The sequence below is a fragment of the Rhinopithecus roxellana genome, chromosome 13, assembly GCF_007565055.1.
Source record: "Rhinopithecus roxellana isolate Shanxi Qingling chromosome 13, ASM756505v1, whole genome shotgun sequence".
Taxonomy (NCBI): Eukaryota; Metazoa; Chordata; class Mammalia; order Primates; family Cercopithecidae; genus Rhinopithecus; species Rhinopithecus roxellana.
In genome coordinates this window covers 58,736,896-58,756,624 of record NC_044561.1, presented here as the reverse complement: position 1 = coordinate 58,756,624, position 19,729 = coordinate 58,736,896, and positions in this window count along the sequence as shown.

The following is a 19,729-nucleotide window of genomic DNA, read 5'->3' as shown; positions in this document are numbered from 1 at the left end:
CCTCAGGTAATCCACCCGCCTCAGCCTCCTAAAGTGCTAGGATTACAGGCGTGAGCCACCCCTCCCGGCTGAACCCATATTTTTATTTTTTGAAACAGGGTCTCGCTCTGTTGCCCAGGCTGGAGTGCCATGGCGCAATCATAGCTTACTGCTGTCTCAATCTGCTGGGCTCAAGTGATCCTCCCACCTGTCTCCTGAGTATCCGGGACTATAGGCATGCATAACCTTGCCTGGCTAATTTTTAAACTTTTTGTAGTGATGGGATCTCGCTATGTTGCCCAGGCTGGTTTCAAAATCCCGGGCTCAAGCAATCCTTCTGCCTTGGCCTCCCGAAGTGTTGGGACTATAGGCATGAGCCATGTTGCCCTGCCCATCTTTCTTTTAGTGAGATGATAACTGTTCTACTTTGAGTGGACCACAACCATATAGAGAAGACAGGGAAGAGATGATCAGATGCATCTGGCATCCAAGTGATCTGATAGACCAGGGACAACCAGACAACCAGGGACACTCTGAGACTCAAGCACATCACACAAGTGTAGATGCTACAGCTGGGCTGGACTGAAGCATTTTTGGAAGTGATTCCTGGAGAGTGCCACCCTAGAGTCTGAAGTCTGGGATGGGAGCTGCACCATGTGTAACTAGGGACATTTTTGCTTTTCTTTTTTTTCTTCTTCCTCCCCCTTTTTTTTTCTTTTGAGATGGAGTCTCGCTCTGTCGCCCAGGCTGGAGTGCAGTGGCGCAATCTCAGCTCACTGCAAGCTCCACCTCCCAGGTTCACACCATTTTCCTGCCTCAGTCTCCCGAGTACCTGGGACTACAGGTGCCCGCCATCACGCCCGGCTAATTTTTTTTTTTTTTTTTTTAGTAGAGACAGGATTTCACCGTGTTAGCCAGGAGGGTCTCGATCTACTGACCTAATGATCGGCTTGCCTTGGCCTCCCAAAGTGCTGGGATTACAGGCATGAGCCACCATGCCCGGCCTTTTTTTTTTTTTTTTTTAGACAGAGTCTCCCTCTGTCGCCCAGGTTGGAGTGCTGTGGCACCATCTTGGCTCACTGCAACCTCCACCTCCCACGTTCAAGCAATTCTCCTGCCTCAGCCTCCCGAGTAGCTGGGACTACAGGCGCCTGCCTCCACTATCGGCTAATTTTTTTTTTTTTTTTGTATTTTTAGTAGAGATGGGGTTTCACGGTGTTAGGCAGGATGGTCTCAATCTCCTGACCTCATGATCTGCCCGCCTCGGCCTCCCAATGTGCTGAGATTACAGCAGGAGTGAACCACCCACCGTGCCAGGCCTCTTTCTTTTTTTTTTTTTTTAGACGGAGTCTCCTTCTGTCACCCGGGCTAGAGTGCTGTGGTGCGATCTTGGCTCACTGCAACCTCCACCTCCCGGGGTTCAAGTGATCAAGTGATTCTCCTGCCTCAGCCTCCCAAATAGCTGGGACTACAGGCACCCGCCACCATGCCTGGCTAATTTTTTTCTTTTTGTATTTTTAGTAGAGACAGGGTTTTACCATGTTGGCCAGGCTGGTCTTGAACTCTGCCTGCCTTAGCCTCCCAAAGTGCTGTGATTACAGGCGTGAGCCACTGCGCCATTTTTGCTTTTCTAGAGCATTATTAGAGAAGTTTTCCAAGTGTTCATTGTTATCCTGAGTGGGTGAGGGTGGCTAAGTGGGGAGTTAAGGGGTTGAGATAGGGGAGAATAGACTAGAAGAACCCTGTGCCCTAGAGAGTCTGCAGAAGTCTCCATGGCTGCACAATGGCAGGGAGCCATGGCTCCAGGGAAAGGCAGGCCAAGGACAGGACTTGAGTTGCCTTTTAGGGAAGCAGCCTTACCAGCAATTCCAGTTTGAAAAATTACTTTGCCAGCACAGATCAAGACTTGGCTCCTTCTGTCTGTAACAGTATGAGGAGGACATCTTTGGGGTTCTTCCCTGCGTCTCCCCAGTCACTGCCTAGCCCATCATTTAAGGGAGGCAGTGGAGATTCTATGCCCCATTTGCTGGGGTAGGTCCCAGAGGCCTCAGAGGAAGCCTGGCCTCACAGTTGGATAAGGCTGGTTAAATACTAGCAACAAAACAGACTACTATATGTGCAAGGAACAGAAAGTCTATGCACCCCATTTTCAGGGGAGAGAGAGGTCAGGCTGGGTTTTGGTGCAACCTTTCTGATTCTCTTTCTGCCAGAATCTTCCCCAATGAGCTCTTCCCCACATGCACTGCATGTGGCGATGCTGGGCAGAGGCAAAGCGATAAAGATGGCGGGAAACCTGCTGCTGCTTCCGGGGATCGGACCCCAGAGAAACAAGCCGACAGGAGGCTTCTGTGCTGCTTCTGCCACTGACGCAGGGTGGACGTCATAGCTAAAGCAGGTGAGGCTGTTCTGCTTGAGCACTGGGGTGGTCCTGGGCAGGAGTCACGCTGGAGATCAACAGGACACCCTGGTGACTGTCGGCTGCCTTGTTCCAGCAGCAGAAGGGTCTCTGTCCCTCTCTGAGGCCAAGTTTCTATGAGGACTCTTGGAACCATCTCTTCTCTGCTTACGTGGCTTCTCCCTTTTCTCTCCCAAAGTTTTAACGCCCAATCCATTCTCTCTTGTCATTTGCAATTAAAAAGACAAGATTGACCGGGCGCGGTGGCTCACACCTGTAATTCCAGCACTTAGGGAGGCCGAGACAGGCAGATCACTTGAGGTCAGGAGCTCAAGACCAGCCTGGCCAACATGGTGAAACCCCGTCTCTACTAAAAATACAAAAAAATTCGCTGGGTGTGGTGGCGAGCACCTGTAGTCCCAGCTACTCGGGAGGCTGAGGCAGGAGAATCACTTGAACCTGGGAGGCGGAGGTTGCAGTGAGCTGAGATTGCACCACTGCACTCCAGCCTGGGCAACAGAGAGGGACTCCGTCTCAAAAAAAAAAGGTAGCAGCAGCAGAGGCATGGGGTTTCATGGCATTTCAGTGAGTCGCCCTGGGTCATGTGGCTGATAAGTGGTAGAGTTGGGTGTGGTAGGGGCAGCCCAACAACCTGTTCAAAGAGCTTGAGGCATGTTCCTCTCCTGCTGTCACCACCTGTCCTTCTCCCTGGTGCTGCAGAGCATCCTACAGTTTATGTGCACTGCCTCCCCGCCTCCCCACACTCCCTCCTCATCTCACTCTGCCTGGCTCATGTCTCCACCATCCCCTCTCATGGCTCCTCACAAGGCTGCCCCTGACCTCCATCTTCCCCAGAGCAGTAGGGAATCCCCCCATGTCGCCTCCCCTGGCCTCTCGCATGGCTTGACACAGAGCAGCACCCTCTCTCAAAGTGCTTCTTCTCCAGGCCTTCCAGGCCCACAGCCGGCCCATATGTTCCTCTCGCAATGGCTACAGCCTCCACCTCCTGTGCTGCCTCCTCCTCCTGTTCTCTAATTGTCCTGAGTCTTTCCATCACTTCTCTCTCCACACTCTGGTCCTAGGCTCCTCTACCCCAGGGCTTTAAGAACCACACACATGCTAATGACTCTCACCTTTGACCTTCTGCTGATCTTCCAGCCCAGTATCAGATTCATATGCACTCCCAGGCTACGTGCTGTCTTGGCGCCCAACAGGTCTCAAACTTGACATGTCTAAAACAGAAGACTTGCCTGTAGTCCCAACTACTTGGGAGGCTGGGGCAGGAGACTCGCTTGAACCCAGGAGGTGGAAGTTGCAGGGAGCCGAGATCACGCCACTGTACTGCACCCTGGGTGACAGAGTCAGACTCTGTCTCAAATAAATAAATAAATAAACAAATAAACAAATAAATAAATAAATAAATAAAACAGAAGACTTGCTTCCCTCCCACTCCAAACCCATTTATTCCCTAGTCTCCTCCATCTTACTAAGTGAAACCACTCTACCCTGTTGCTCAGGACAAAAACCTCACCCTGAACTCTTTGTTTTTCCTTAACATCTCACAATGAATCTATTAGTAAGTCCTCTCCTTTTTTATTTTTTCGCCGAGATGGAGTCTCACTCTCTCACCCAGGCTGGAGTGCAGTGGTGTGATCTCGGCTCACTGCAAGCTCCGCCTCCCGGGTTCACACCATTCTCCTGCCTCAGCCTCCCGGCTAGCTGGGACTACAGGCGCCCGCCACCATGCCCGGCTAATTTTTTGTATTTTGTTTAGTAGAGACGGGGTTTCACCACGTTAGCCAGAATGGTCACGATCTCCTGACCTCGTGATCCGCCTGCCTTGGCCTCCCAAAGTGCTGGGATTACAGGTGGGAGCCACCGCGCCCAGCCAGTCCTCTCCATTTTTTTAACATTCAAAACGCATTTCCCAGTGGACAACTACTAACTACCTCTACTTCCTCCACCCAGATCTAGGGCACCCTCCTCTCTTCCATGGACCAAAGCCCCTACCTAGTCTTCCTATCACCATTCTTGGCCCCTTCTAGCCCATTCTGTACAAAGCAGCCCAAGAGTGCTTTAGCCCTTTCTAAAGTACATGCCACATCACAGCACTCTTCCCCTTAAAAAACCCAACAGAATCCAAACCCCTTCCGGTGGCCTGCAGTGACAGAGCTGGCCCTGCCGGCGTTTGCGGCTCTTTTCCCTCCTCTCCCTTGGTCGCTCTGGCACTGTCCTATGGGCCTTCTTTTTGTCCCCTGAACACACCAAGCTCTTTTCTGACTCTGAGCCCTTCCACTCAATGGTCCCTCTTCTCGGAACACTCTTCCCTGCTACACAGCAGCCCCCTCACCTTTCAAGCTGCAACTCTGGCACCTGCTCAGACAGGCCTGCCCTAACCTTGTGAGCTAAAGGAGCCTCACATCACTCTCTAGCTGCAGTTTTGTTCTGCTTTGTTTTTGAGACAGGGTCTCACTCTATCACCCAGGCTAGACTGCAGTGGTGTGATCATAGCTCATGACAGCCTCAAACTCCAAGCCTCAAGTGATCCTCCCTCCTGGACCTCCCAAAGCTCTGGGATTACAGGTGTGAGCCCCTATGCCTGGCCTCTATGTGCATTTTGTGTTCAGTGTATACTTATGAGTACATAAATTATCTGGCTAGTCGTCATTTCTGTTGGCTGTCTCCAGCCACCCCCGAAGCCTTTCATCTCCAGCTCCCAGAGCTGGGGACTTGTCTCGTTTACTGTCATATTCCCAATGCTGAGAGCTCACGTGGCATGCAGCAGGCACTGGCTATGGGTGGAGGTCTCCAGCTCTGCTCCAGCTCCTGTCCCACATGGTGAGTAGCCTTCAGAAAAGGAAGTCCCAGAAAAGTGGAGGCTGGGGCTTTGTTCGGCCTTTCCCTGCCCCTAGGCTTGTGTTTGGCCCGTGGCCGTGTGCCCCTTCCCAGCTTTGCCCCTGATTTGGTCAGTGTAGGTGAGCCATAGCTGGTTTGGTGCTGAGTGGGCAGGGTGGGGCCCACATGTCTGTGAGACACAGGCCATAGTTCAGATTGATGGCATCAAGTCTTCATGACTTCAGCTGCACTTAGTTAAACATGGACCAGCCCACTGGAACCTTGTGGGCAGTAGTCTGATTTCTGCTCTCTTCCAAGCTTCAATTAAGGGAGCAACAAAAGATCTCTATCATGAGCCATGTGTGGTGATCTCATCTGCTAAGACAAATATTTTTTTTCTGGTTATATTTATAGAACACTCTCTTGTTTCCTTGAACAACCCTAGCTGGCATTATCTTGTTTACCTTCTCTTCATCTAGATTTGCATTTGTAGGGGGGCAGCTTTTATCTGCTGCTCGTAGCTGTGTGGGATTTCCAGTTCCTCTGTTTTTCTTCTTTTAGCTTTCATCTGTGAGCTCTTTTAAAATCAAGTAGTTAACTTACAGTTACAAGGCAGTAATTAATATTATAAGAAAATAGACAACACTGGCTCCCGCTAAGCACTCCGTGGTAATTTTTCTTAGCAGTGTCTTGCAGCCTTGCAGGGGAGGATGGAACTTGGTATTCCTTTCCCCTTTCTGCCAGTCATGTGCTTTCTGATGCCAGGCCTCCCTCCAGCCCTGCCATCCCAGGGAAACTAGTCCAGACCGTCCTCACAGATCTCCGGACTGACACCTGACTACCTTTGGGAGCATCTGACCCTGCCTACCGTCCCACAGTGACTCACAGTGAAACTAAGATGCACAGTTGGGGTAGGAACCTGCTGGCCCAGCAAGAGAATCTCTTCTTCGGGGGCCCATTAAGCTAGGCTGTGTCAGGTGAGGAGAATGGGGACCCTGCACGCCGAGGAGAGACCATCGGTGGGCTGAATCTGGGAATGGAACCATCTCCTGCAGTCTGGGAATGGCTGTGGGCTCAAGGAGGAAGCCGAGGAGAGACCGTCGGTGGGCTGAATCTGCTCCCGCAGTCTGGGAATGGCTGTGGGCTCAGGAGGCGTAGAGAGGCAGCAGCCAAGCAAGGCAGCGCTGTGCCAGCTGTGTCTTTGGTGCCCCCCAACTTCTTCTTTTTTCTTTTTTAGACAGGGTCTCGCTCTGTCACCCAGGCTAGAGTGCAGTGGTATGATAATAGCTCACTGAGGCCCTGAATTCCCAGGCTAAGATTCTCTCACCTCAGCCTCCTGAGGAGCTGGGGCTACAGGTGTGGGTCATCATGCCTGGCTACTTTTTAAAATTTTTTTGTAGAAACAGGGTCTTGCTTTGTTGCCCAGGCTGGTCTTGAACTCCTGGCCTCAAGTGATCCTCCTGCCTCGGCCTTTCAAAGTGCTGGGATTACAAGCATGAACCACCTCTCCCAGCCTAGGTTCACTTTTGCAAAAGATGGTTATGGGTGCTTAACGGATCCAGGTAGAGACCAAAGTGCCTATGGGGTGCATATGCGGAGAAAGAGGAAGAGCTTTTTGTCGTCTACATGCTCTGTTTGTGCTTCCCCCTGGGCAGAAGCAGCAGCCTTGAGCCCCACAGTGCTCGCCTTGCTCTGGGGACACACCGTGTAGTTGCGTGTGCCTGAGACACACTCAAATGAGCATCACGAGCAAGGCTCAAGGCCCATGACGCCATCCTCCCACTGTTCTTGGCTTTAACCAGAAACTTACTGGTGACTCATGTCCAGTTTTGGCTTTAAAGGTAAAAGAGACTGGGAGCAATTGGATACAGTCCATATAAGAACAAATAAAATGAATACTTGGAAAATAGGTCCTACGCAGAATGCAATTAGGACTACTTAAATTAGCCTACAGCAAGCAGATGGAAGAGGTTATTTATATGAGGAATAGTGATAAACTCTTTTTATGCCTTTTTGGATGTAGATGGGATAGAAATGATATTCATGCTTTATTTATTTCTCTCTACTGAGAACCAGATAAAAGAAACTGGGCTTGATTTGCAACTGCAGAGATGTAGGGTGCATATAAGGCATTATTGCCATGTGTTGTTAGACACTGGTCTTTTGGGGTGCTTGTTTTTGTTTCTTTTTCTAAAAAATGTGAAAAAGCAAGGCACTTCAAGGATAGCTTTGCTGCAGTGAAGCTAGTTAATATTTTCTAAGTACCTGAGAACTAGGGCCTTGGTAGAATCCCACAGAAGCCAGAAAATACATATTCCCTGTTTTCTGAAAGGTTCTGATATTAGGATTAGCTATTCTGATTCTTTTTATTCCTAAAGGTTAAATGCAGTGGGGTAGAGCAAGTGGAAGGAAGATGTTGAGTGCGTGTCCTGGCTCTGACATTCACTAACTCTCTGACCTTAGGAGAACATAGGCGCCTCATTTACAATGTGGTAATGATGATAGCTTTCCTTCTTAACTCACAGGTCATTAAGTATGTTAAACAGCATCACAAATATGACAGCAGGCTACAAACTGTTGGGTGCTGTACAAAGACAGAAACTATTCTTAATTTGGATAAACCATCCTTGATCAAATGTGCTTCCAGCTGAAAGTCTTGATGGAACTTGATTCCCAGGTTGGAATTTCAAAACCTGTGCAGTCCACCCACCCACTCGACTCTCAGAGAATGTCTATCTGTGGTAGGCAGTGTAACAGGCATGGCGATGCCACGATGAATCTCACACAGTGCCTGGCTGTGTGGGAAGGCAGATGACAGTCTGGTCAGGGTGGAGAGAGAAGGAAACAGGTCATTACAGTGCAGAGCAGCGAGCCCTCTGATCTGGCCAGGCATAGGTGCTACGAGACCTCACCTGAGGGCCCCAAATCCAGCCTGGTGAGGACAGAGGGAGACTCCTTGGAAGTGCTGGCCAACCCAGTCTTGAGTGATAGAAGTTAGCCAAGTGAGGCCGGGCGCGGTGGCTCAAGCCTGTAATCCCAGCACTTTGGGAGGCCGAGACGGGCGGATCACGAGGTCAGGAGATCGAGACCATCCTGGCTAACACGGTGAAACCCCGTCTCTACTAAAAATACAAAAACTAGCCGGGCGAGGTGGCGGGCGCCTGTAGTCCCAGCTACTCGGGAGGCTGAGGCAGGAGAATGGCGGAAACCCGGGAGGCGGAGCTTGCAGTGAGCTGAGATCTGGCCACTGCACTCCAGTCCGGGCGACAGAGCGAGACTCCGCCTCAAAAAAAAAAAAAAAAAAAAAAAAAAAAAAAATACAAAAAACTAGCCAGGCGAGGTGGTGGGCGCCTGCAGTCCCAGCTACTCGGGAAGCTGAGGCAGGAGAATGGCATAAACCTGGGAGGCGGAGCATGCAGTGAGCTGACATCCAGCCACTGCACTCCAGCCTGGGTGACAGAGCGAGACTCCGTCTCAAAAAAAAAAAAAAAAAAAAAAAAAAGAAGTTAGCCAAGTGAAGAAGGAATGGGTTGGGGAGGACCCTAGCACCCAAAAGCAAAATGAAAGCTCAGTGCACTGCAAGACCTGCTGGTAGTTAAAGCTTACGCGTTGCCCATGCAGGAGGACAGCCGAGAAGGGAGGCATGTCAACCAGGAGCCACCCCACACCCAGCTTGTCTGCCTTGTTAGGGAGTTTGGACTTTATCTTGAGGTCAATAGAGAGCCTCTGAAAGGTTTTTAATAGGGAGTATTAAGATTGGATTGAGCCGGGTGCGGTGGCTCAAGCCTGTAATCCCAGCACTTTGGGAGGCCGAGATGGGCGGATCACGAGGTCAGGAGATCGAGACCATCCTGGCTAACACGGTGAAACCCCGTCTCTACTAAAAAACACAAAAAAATTAGCCGGGCGAGGTGGCGGGCGCCTGTAGTCCCAGCTACTTGGGAGGCTGAGGCAGGAGAATGGCGTGAACCCAGGAGGCAGAGCTTGCAGTGAGCCGAGATCTGGCCACTGCACTCCAGCCTGGGCGACAGAGCGAGACTCCGTCTCAAAAAAAAAAAAAAAAAAAAGATTGGATTGAAACGTCAGAGATGTCACTCCTTACGCGAAGTTGAGGATGAACTGGAGTGGGCAGGACTCTGGTCAGGAAGACCAGTGAGACGACTGTTGCAGCAATTCCAGGCGGAATGGAGGTGGCCTGACTAGGAGAGGGTAGATTGGTCAAAAGTTTTAGGGATGCAACCAGACAGAAACATTGTTACAGAAGAAATAAAAGGAGTGAGAAAGTTGGAAAGATAGGACATTGAGGTCAGAGAGTGGAAGATAAAATAGTTCCTGATGATGGCTGGGACCAGGGTGTAGCCTTCAGAATGGGAGCTGAACATGAGTGGAGATGAAAGTCATGTGGCGTGAGGTCAAGGATGTGGGAGGTTTCTCCCAGGGCTTTAAAAAATGTGGTAGAGGCCCAGCGCGGTGGCTCACGCCTGTAATCCCAGCACTTTGGGAGGCCGAGACGGGCGGATCACGAGGTCAGGCGATCGAGACCATCCTGGCTAACACAGTGAAATCCTGTCTCTACTAAAAAATACAAAAAATTAGCCCGGCGTCGTGGCAGGCGCCTGTAGTCCCAGCTGCTCGGGAGGCTGAGGCAGGAGAATGGCGTGAACCTGGGAGGCGGAGCTTGCAGTGAGCTAAGATCGCACCACTGCACTCCAGCCTTGGAGATGGAGCGAGACTCCGTCTCAAAAAAAAAAAAAAAAAAAGGAGTACAATACACATAACATAAAATTAACCATCTTAACCATTTTTAAGTGTATTAAGTACATTGTATGAAGAACATTAAGTGTGTTAAGTGGCATTAAGTACGTTCACATGGTTGTACCACCATCACCACCACCCAGCCACAGAACTCTTTCCATCTTGCAAAACAGAAACTCTGTACTCATTAAACAACAACTCCCCATCCCTCCCCCTCTACCTTGGCCAGCCCATGGCAACCACCATTCTCCAGATTTTTGGCAGCCACCATTCTCCGGATTTCTGTCTCTATAAATTTGACCATTCTAAGAACCTCATAAAAGTAGAACCATACAATATTTGTCCTTTTGTGACTTGCTTATTTCACTTAGCACAAATGTCCCCAAGGTTCAACCGTTTTGTAGCATATATCAGAATTTCCTTCCTTTGTAAGGCTGAATGACATTCCATTGTATATACTCCTTTCTCTTTTAGACTTTTGATTATGGCCCACAACAAGAAATGTAATTTACACCGTGACCTGTTAGACATGAAGGTATTATGTCATGGAAATAACCTATTATTAGCATATGTTTTATATCATATATATAATTAAAATAAATATTTTACCCCCAAACCACCTTTCCTACATGTGAAGTACTCTAATATTTTCTTTCTACTCTGTTTCTTTAGAAAAAGATTGCTGAACACAATCCTCAAAATCAATTTCATGACTCATTAATGGGTTGTGATTCCGAGTTTGTAAATGACTGGTCTGTTTGGACATTGAAGTTACCCAGGATGATGGCAAGACTTGGATTGGAGTGGTGCCAAAGTTTTTAATGAATATGGACGAGCAAAGAAAGACACAGCTCCATGCATTTTTCCTCGTGAATGGCCTGTGATTTCAGCACAATCTATTAGGTAAAGGTCCAGACTATCAGCTTACTTCTGGTGTAAACAGGATAATTCACGGATTTGCTGTTTTTTCCCCAGTGGTCTCCAGCTGGCATGGGTCTTTAATTTATTCACTGCCAGTGACCATTCCCCTCCCTTTTTTCTATCCTAGGGAAGAACTAAGTAAACTGCCCTTCTTCACATTCCTCAGCCCCACAGTCTGATCTGGCAAAGGGGCAGGGATGCGGGAACCTCAGCAGCAGGTGACTGTGGCCTCCAGACTCTGCCATGCTTCCAAAAGTTCCAGCCATCTCACGGTTGCAAGAATCTCCCAGAGGGAGAGGCCATGTCCAAAGCGACGGTGGGTGGGGTTCGGCCTCCCAGGGGATGTCCCTTGCCTTGCCCAGAGGAGAGAGCAGGGTGGGAGGCACTGAGGGCAAGGGTCAGGGCTCCCACAGAGCTAGTGTGTGGGAGGAGAATGGGGGCACCTGGTTGCCCTGCCCGTCTAAGAAAGTCAAAGGGTTTCTCCGTTGTCTCCCTGAGTCATTACACCCCCAGCTATTTTTGTTAAACATTAACACAAAGTGTCAGGAGAGCTTCATCATTTTTAATGAGCTAATCTCTGTGGCATCCCCATAGAATGAGGTCAGAACAATCACCATCTCAGTAGCAAGGAAAAAAATAGGCAGAGGTGGGAAGGGAAATTGAAGGGAAATCCATATTTCATCAGGCATTTACGGACACCCATTCTGCACTGCACTGATGTTGCAATGTATGATGCAAACAAGAGAGTCTCTGCCTTTTTTTTTGAGGCAAGGTCTCACTCTGTTGCCCAGGCTGGAGTGGTGTGGAGTAGTTCGGTAATAGGTACAGCCTCCATCTCCTGGGCTCAAGTGATCCTCCCACCTCAGTCTCTTGAGTAGCTAGGACTACAGGTGCCCACTACCATGCCCAACTAATTGTTGTATTCTTTTTGGTAGAGACAGAGTTCTGCCATGTTTCCCAGGCTGGTCTTGAACTCCTGGGCTCAAGTGTCCTAACTGCCTTGGCCTCTGAAAGTGCTGGGATTACAGGCATGAGCCACCATGCCCGGCGGGTCTCTGCTTTTTGAATGTTGACCTTAGATGTGGGGTAGGGATGATCAGACCAAGTATTCTGAATTAAGGACTTGGAATTTGCAAAGTCCAGTGATGAGAAAGAACTTGACTTATTTTATTTATTTATTTATTTATTTATTTATTTATTTAGAGACAGAGGTTCACCTTGTTGCCCAGGCTGGACTGCAATGGCGCAATCTCGGCTGACTGCAACCTCTGCCTCCCAGGTTGAAGCGATTCTCCTGCCTCAGCCTCCCAAGTAGCTGGGATTACAGACGTCCACCACCATGTCCGGCTAATTGTTGTATTTTCAGTAGAGACGGGTTTCACCATATTGTCCAGGCTGGTCTCAAACTCCTGACCTGGTAATCCACTCGCCTTGGCCTCCCAAAATGCTGGGATTACGGGCGTGAGCCACCTCGCCTGGCCGACTTGTTTAGAAAAGTGGGACTGAGGTTAATATCAGGAGTCCAGAGTTCAAGAGTGGACAGTCAGGAAGGACTGATCTTGTCAAGATTTTGATGTGGCTGGATGATTTGATCAACAGATTACAGAGAGCCCTAGAGCATCGCAATGCTTAGGCTGGGCATTTGAGTGCCAATACCTCACTATAAAACACACTGAGCTGGACAGTCAATGACACAAGAGCTTAAGGATTTTATAAAACATGACTACATACGGCACTTCATATTAGTCAATGTTCTTTCACAGCAATGATTGCATTTCATTCTTGTAACCCAGCAAGGTCAGTATAGTGGGCATTTCCTTATACTAGTACCTCTGTTCTACACCACCCCACACCCTTTTCCTTGATAAAGATTCTGGGGATTGGAGAGGAAGTAACTTGTTCTGCACTAACTGGAAAAAGAAGCTAGACATTCTGACCCAGCCTAGGGCTCTCTCCACTACTCCAGGTGCCTCTTTAGCTCGAGTCTCCCTCCAACCCTGCTTTTTCTGCACAGCCCAGTGAGTTCTTGCTTGCTAAAAGAATCTGGCCCAGCCAGGAAAAAGGACACATATGTTGTGTCTTCACATATGTTGGTCTTCAGAGGCAGCGCTTGTGTGCCACCAACATAAATCTGATAGGCACTGAGATCTCAGTCTTCCCTTTTATTCTGGGAAGGGAAGAGTGGAGCTTAGGCCAGACCGTCCCTGCCACCGGCCAACTCACTGAATCGGTTCCTTGGGGAGGAGCACTGGGAGATGGAGTGATGTGTCATAGCTGAGTTGATGTCACATTTCTGGGTTAGGATCTGGCCCTGCCATTTACTAGCTGGTAATGTCAGGCAAATTTCTTAACTTTTCTGAGCTTCAGTCTAATGGCAGTAGCCAGGATTATTGTGAAGAGTAAGCCTGGACTGTAAGCTTCATTCCCGGAATAGCTAGTATTACAAATGGTGAGCTGTTAGCCCCAGGGAGCTCGGAAGTCTCTGCAGTTTTATCCGGAGGTCCTGGTGTTGCCCGCTCTGTGGATGGGTCAGGCTCTGTGGAGATTCCCCACTTCACCCACCGCATCCTGAACACTGGAGGCTGTTGTTCTGGGATCCAAAGCTTCTCCACGGTTGCCTCAGGGCATCCTGACCCAGTGAATCGCCTCCTTTAGAAGGAGTACTTTCCCATCCTCCCAGACGAGCTAATTTACTGCTGATGAAAATAGCTTTCATGGAACTTGGGTCCCAGGAAGGACACAGCTGGCTTAGAGCACAGAATTCCAGGGTAGAAAGGGCTTCCAGGGGTCTCACACTCACTCCCAACTCTGACTCCAAGGAGACAATCCCCACAGTGGAAATCTGTGAAAACACTGAGTAAAACACTGACAGTTCCTGCTGACATCTGACTGAAGTTTTCTTCCAGCTGTACGTTCCCAACCTGCCTGAACGAGGCCTCTAGGCAGCGTCCCATCACATCTCCCCTCTGTTTTCCTAGCTGATGTTGATATTCTCAACCTCTATTTTGCTTGTACAAGTCCCGTTTTTCAAACTCAATGTGCTTCTTGCCTCCAGACCCTCTCTGAGGTTTTGTGTTCCCTCCCCCATTCAGGTGGGGGCTGGAGTGGGATGCGAGCAGGGGCTGATCCGCAGTTGGAAAGGTTGCAGCCCAGGTTCTCCTAACTCAGGAAGAGAAGGGGGAAAAGGAAGTCCTTATCCAAGGACACAGCACACTCTCTTTGGTAATCCAGAGAGACACTTTTGTTTTCTTAGTCACAGAGTGCCCAAGGGGAGCCTCAGAGTAAAGGGTGGCAGAAGTGGGAATAAGGACTGGGTTGGGAGAGGCCAAGGGAGGGCTTAGAGTATGGGTGCAGGAGTCAACACCTCAGGATGCGGATGTGCTTGGTAAGACAGGTGACTGGCCTGGAAAGTTGAGATCACGGCCTTACTTCTTTATTTTACCTCGCTAGTGGAGACCTGGTTACTCACGAGGCCATGGCATCCTGATCAATCATTCAAGAAATATTCACTGCCTAGCTAGGTTAGGAGTTAGAAATAAAATGCACAGCAAAGCCCTGCAGGAGTTAATAGTTTTGGTGTGGGATTTGCTTCCGTAAGCAGATGGTGAGCCGGCTGCAATGCAGGTAAGTACAGGGTGCCACAGGAAGACAGACGAGGAGCTAGTCACCCACCTGACAGAGGAGAGGAGAGATTCAGGAAAATCTTCCCAGAAGGGGTAATAATTGAGCTGAACTATGGAGGGTTAAAAGGGCTCAGCCTGTCAGGAAGCAAGGAAGGGCTTCCAAGAAGGAGTCATTTGCTTAAAGTCCCAGGCTGAGAGAGGAAAGAGTGGGCCAGGACAGTGGCAGAGTGGGCTTTATGACTGCAGCTGTGGGTATGAGGAGGAGACTGGGAGTGAGAAATGAGGCCAGGAAGGCAGGCAGGGGCTGGGTCCTGAGGGACATGGGCAAGCTGCTTCCAGGAGATGGATGAAATGAGCCTGTGCTCCTTGAAGGAGTCTTCCTGGCTGTGCCTACCAACAGGCAGGCAGTGGTGGCTTCCCTCGGTCAAAGCTGCATCATCCCTCAGAGCCGAGGCTTGCTAAGCTGAAGTCATGCTGGTGCAGGCAGAGGCAGAGGTTCTTAGCCAGCATGATGGGGCACAGCTATGTAATTCTTGGGTGGTTTGGGGGATGGAGGATTCTTTCCAGACACTCTGATGCTATCACACCAAAGTCAGGCCTTTCTTCACTTGACAATGGGCACCTGTAGGATGGATGGGGCATAGCAGCCGTGTCTGCAGCTGTATGCCAGTTGCATTTGGTGAAGGGAGCAGAGGGCAACACTGCTCTAAATGCAATAGCTCTGGAAAGGAGGCAGGGTGAGAGGCAGAAGAGGTGATGTCATTGGCATGTCTGTCCTGGCTCCTAAATACTGTAGCTCGCTTTACAATCTGCTGGATCTTGCATGTCCAAGGAAGTATGCAGCCTCGATGTGATGGTCCGAGAGAATCTTTTATTGCTACTTCCTATTATTGAGAATTGAAAATGGATCTGACTGGGCAGAGAACGCACCAATCCCATCACATCATCCCTGCCACACATACAACAGTCTGCTGCTCCCTCTTCATGCAAAGTCCTTCTTCTGTTTGGCTGCTGGGGGTTGAGAGAAGCAGCAGCATGGCAGGGACTGTCATTTGCTTTGGACTGATTCGGCTCTGACCTATTGGGGTGGGACCATGGTCTCCCCAAAATCAGACAGAAAGAGAGCAGTGAGGATGAGACCCCTTGGTGGGGAGCTTAATGTGGACTAGCAGCTGGCCTGCATGTCCAGAAACTGGATGGCTCCAAACCTACTGTCTTCCTCATGGGCAGGGTCTTCTTTAGACCCCCAGAGCTGCAGTCTTGGTGCCTTGCTACTGTCCTGAGTTCCACAGACCGGCGGGATCATGATACATGCCACACTGCACCAGAGTGATCACAGCTGTGGACAATTCTATAAAACTACTTGCAGGCTGGGCACAGTGGCTCATGCCTGTGATCCCAGCACTTTGGGAGGCCGACGCAGGTGGATCATGAGGTCAGGAGGTCGAGAGCATGGTGAAACCCCGTCTACTAAAAATACAAAAAAAAATTAGCTGGGCTTGGTGGCGGGCACCTGTAGTCCCAGCTACTCGGGAGGCTGAGGCAGGAGAATGGCGTGAACCCGGCAGGCGGAGCTTGCAGTGAGCCGAGATAGCGCCACTGCACTCCAGCCTGGGTGACAGAGTGAGACTGCATCTCAAAAAAACAAAACAAAACAAAACAAAAACAAAAACAATGACTTGCAACGCAGCCACCTGTCCTTTTCTCCCTTTTGCTGCCCTTCTTTCCAATCTTTCACTTCCCTCTCACATTTTGCTAGGCAAAAGGATGACCTAAATTAAGTGCTTCTTCCCTTACCTACTCCTTTAACCCCTCTTTTCCATTCTCCCTCTCAGCTCTCTCTCATCCCATTCTTCTCGTCCCCATTCCTCTTCCTGTTCTGCAGCCAGCTCTGCCGGGTCAGGGGTCAAGGGAGTGACTAAAGTGCCGTGTGTCCTTGTTGGCGGGTTTGACACTTCATTCCCCAAATGCTAACTGGTGCCTCTGCCATCGCGCAGTGCCACCAGTTGCCTTGCCCTGTGGTTTACGTTATGCATTGGGGGCACCTTTCACGTACAATACAGAGTCCACGGCGCCACTGGAGTTGTGCAGCTCAGCCACCTTAGTTTCAGTATGGCACTCACAAGCCTCCAAAGCAACAAATCTCTTAGGGGAAAACGGTGCCCTCTTGGTGGAGACCAGGTTCTCAGATGGACATCAAAGTCTGTGAAAAATGGCTCTATGTACCCAAGTCTCCCTGTTACTGTTAACCTGAGGCTCAGAGCCTTCTGACTCAAAAATCTTCTGAATTAGGCTGGGTGCAGTGGCTCATACCTGTAATCCCAGCACTTTGGGAAGCCAAGGCAGGCCAAGCCCAGGAGTTTGAGACCAGCCTGGCCAACATGGTGAAACCCTGTTTCTACTAAAAATACAAAAATTAGCCAGGTGTGGTGGTGTATGCCTGTAATCCCAACTACTTGGGAGGCTGAGGCACGAGAATTGCTTGAACCTGGGAGGTGGAGGTTGCAGTGAGCCAAGACGGTGCCACTGCACTCTAGCCTGGGTAATAGAGTGGGACCTTGTCTCAAAAAACAAACAAACAAACAAACAAACAAACAAACATCTTCCTGATCCTCCCGCTCCAGCCTCGCCATCCACTGCTTCCCAAGTGACCACATCTCTGGACAGATGGATGGTCTGAACAGGCCATGTGCTAGCCTAGCTCCACACCCAGCTTCTGAGGGTCTTGTTGACAGCAGCACCTTGTCTCTAGATCAGAATCCGTCCTCCTGTCCATCCCTGCTCAGAAACACCCTCGCACCATTCTCCAGACTCTTTTAGAGTCTGCTCCCCTCACTGGGGACAGTTCAGTGGTTTCCACTACAACTAGAAAGAAATCCCTCCCGATCCTTATGAGGCCCTGTGTGCTTTGACCCCAGCCTGGCTCTCCCACCTCCTGCTCCTGCCCTTGTCCACTCCCCTCCCACCACCCTGGCCTTCTGCTCACACGCTCACCACCCTCACACCCCTCTCAAGGCCCTGCACTTGCTGCTGTTACTTCTGCTTGCAGAACTCTTCCCCCAGACATCAGGGGCTGCCAGGAGGTGAAATCTATAAGGGCAGAAGCCTTTTCTTTTGGCATAGTCACCACTGCATTCCAAGTGGCTTAGAACAGTGCCTGCCTGGCACATGGTGGGCGATGGCTAAATAAACACTGAATGAAAGGTGTAGGAACACACTGCCCTAAGTTGTCTGTCTCTTTCTTCCTTGCTCCATCTTTCCTTTTCCATCCTCAAGGGGAAGCCTCCTGAGGGCAGAGATCTGCTCGGTGTCAGACATCCCCCTCAGCATCCAGCCTAGTGCCTCCAGCAAAGGGGCTTCTGTCAATGTTTGTTGACAGAATGGAGACAGAGCTGGTGGGAATAGTTCTTTCATGCCTTTCCCACCAGGCGGGCTCAGCAGCCTCCCAGGCAGACAAAGAGTAACCCTTGTCCTCCCAGGCTGCTGGTCCTTTGGTTCGGCAAGCCTGCCAGCAGCCCCAGCCTCACGGACATCCGCTCCTTTTGCAGCAGAGCAGATCTTCCCCTGGGTTTCCTTCCCACCATCACTTTCTGAGCTGCTCAGAGTCAGAAAAAGGGTATCTGGCCTCCTGGAACTACAACGCCCCATCATCACACATCTAATCCTAGGAGAAAGCAGACTTCTGCTCAACTGACTGCTGAATTTAAAAAGTGAGATCTTCTAGAAAGATGTATTAAAAGATCATGACTTTGGCTGCTATATTTCAAAGACCAGGCAGGCGTTTAGGTGACAGAGTTAAATATTCCAAACTTACCTCATCCTCCCTCTCTCTGTCTCTCAAGGGTAAACATTCCGTTCCTCTTCCAAAACCCAGTGCTTCTCCATATTTGGGAATCTGGAATGGGCACTAGGGGCACAGCCCTGTCTCCTCTCGGTGTCTGCTGGGAGCTGTAGTCCCCAGTGAATGTCGGCTGCTTTTCTCTGGTCAGCAAGCAGTCTGTCCTTTCTCAGGAGGACATCTGAAAGCAGGAAAACTGTACACAGTGAGATGCGACGGTCCTATTAGGAGGCTTGCCTTCTATTTTCAGCTCTCCATGAGCTGGTTTTGAGCAAGGCCTCGCTCCTTTCACAGCTCAGTCTCCCAACCTGTAAAATGGGCATAATTATCTCTCTTTTCCTTGCTGCCCGATTGTTTGTTGGGTGGGGTAATTAGGCAACACCCATTAGTGCTTTGAGTTCATTCCAGAAAGGAGTGCTTTATAAATAACACTTGTTATCTCTAGAGGGGAAAATACTAATTTTGTTCGCCTAGATGCCTCCATAAACCAACGCTTTGCCTATACGTCAAAAAGATGCTGTGTAATTCCACGTAAGTGCCTTCCACTAGCCCTGGGTTTAAATGGTTTCCCTGCATCTCATTCTATTTTGTATCATCTCTAGTTTCATATCCTCAAGAATAAACAGTCTCCCTCCTTCCTCTCTGAAAAAATAAAAAAAGAATGAGACAGACCAACTCTGCCCTATGCCAAACGCACAAGAAAATGGTGAAGAAGAAACCATCTAGACCAGACCTGAGCTCCGTGAACTTTATCTCCTTCCCAACTAGTGCATGAGAGCTCAGTCTCTATGCAAGAGGCTGACCTTTGTTCCCATAGAAAAAGGAACACGGATTTCATTGCGGCAGGAAGGATTTTTGAAAGACCTTAGTAAGAACTCCCCTTTCTGGAGACTTGAGAGAAGAGTTTTGACACCCAGCACCTTTTCTTTGAGGAGAGAGTCTGGTACAGTGCAGTGGAAACAGCAGCAGAGGTGAAATCACACTGGTTAGGATCCCAGCTCTGAGACTCAGGCAAACACGTAACCTCTCTGGCCTTAGCTTCTTCATCTATAAAATTGAGATGATAATATATGTTAGAGTTTTTTGTAAAGTGCTGCACAAAGATCAGCTGTTATAAGAGGCAGTATGGTGCCGTGGTGAATAACAAAGAATTTTAAAGTCAGAAACACCTGGATTAGAATTCCACCTGGATTAGCTGTGGAACTGTGATCAAACTACTCAGCCTGTCTAAGCTGTAGTTCTATTACGTTTAACATGGGGATAATGAGCATTAAATGAAACAGTGCATCAACGCATGTAATGGAACTAGCCCAGAGCCCGGCACATACGAATTTCTCAATAAATATCGTTATGACTATTATCGTTGTCATTGCAATCATTTTT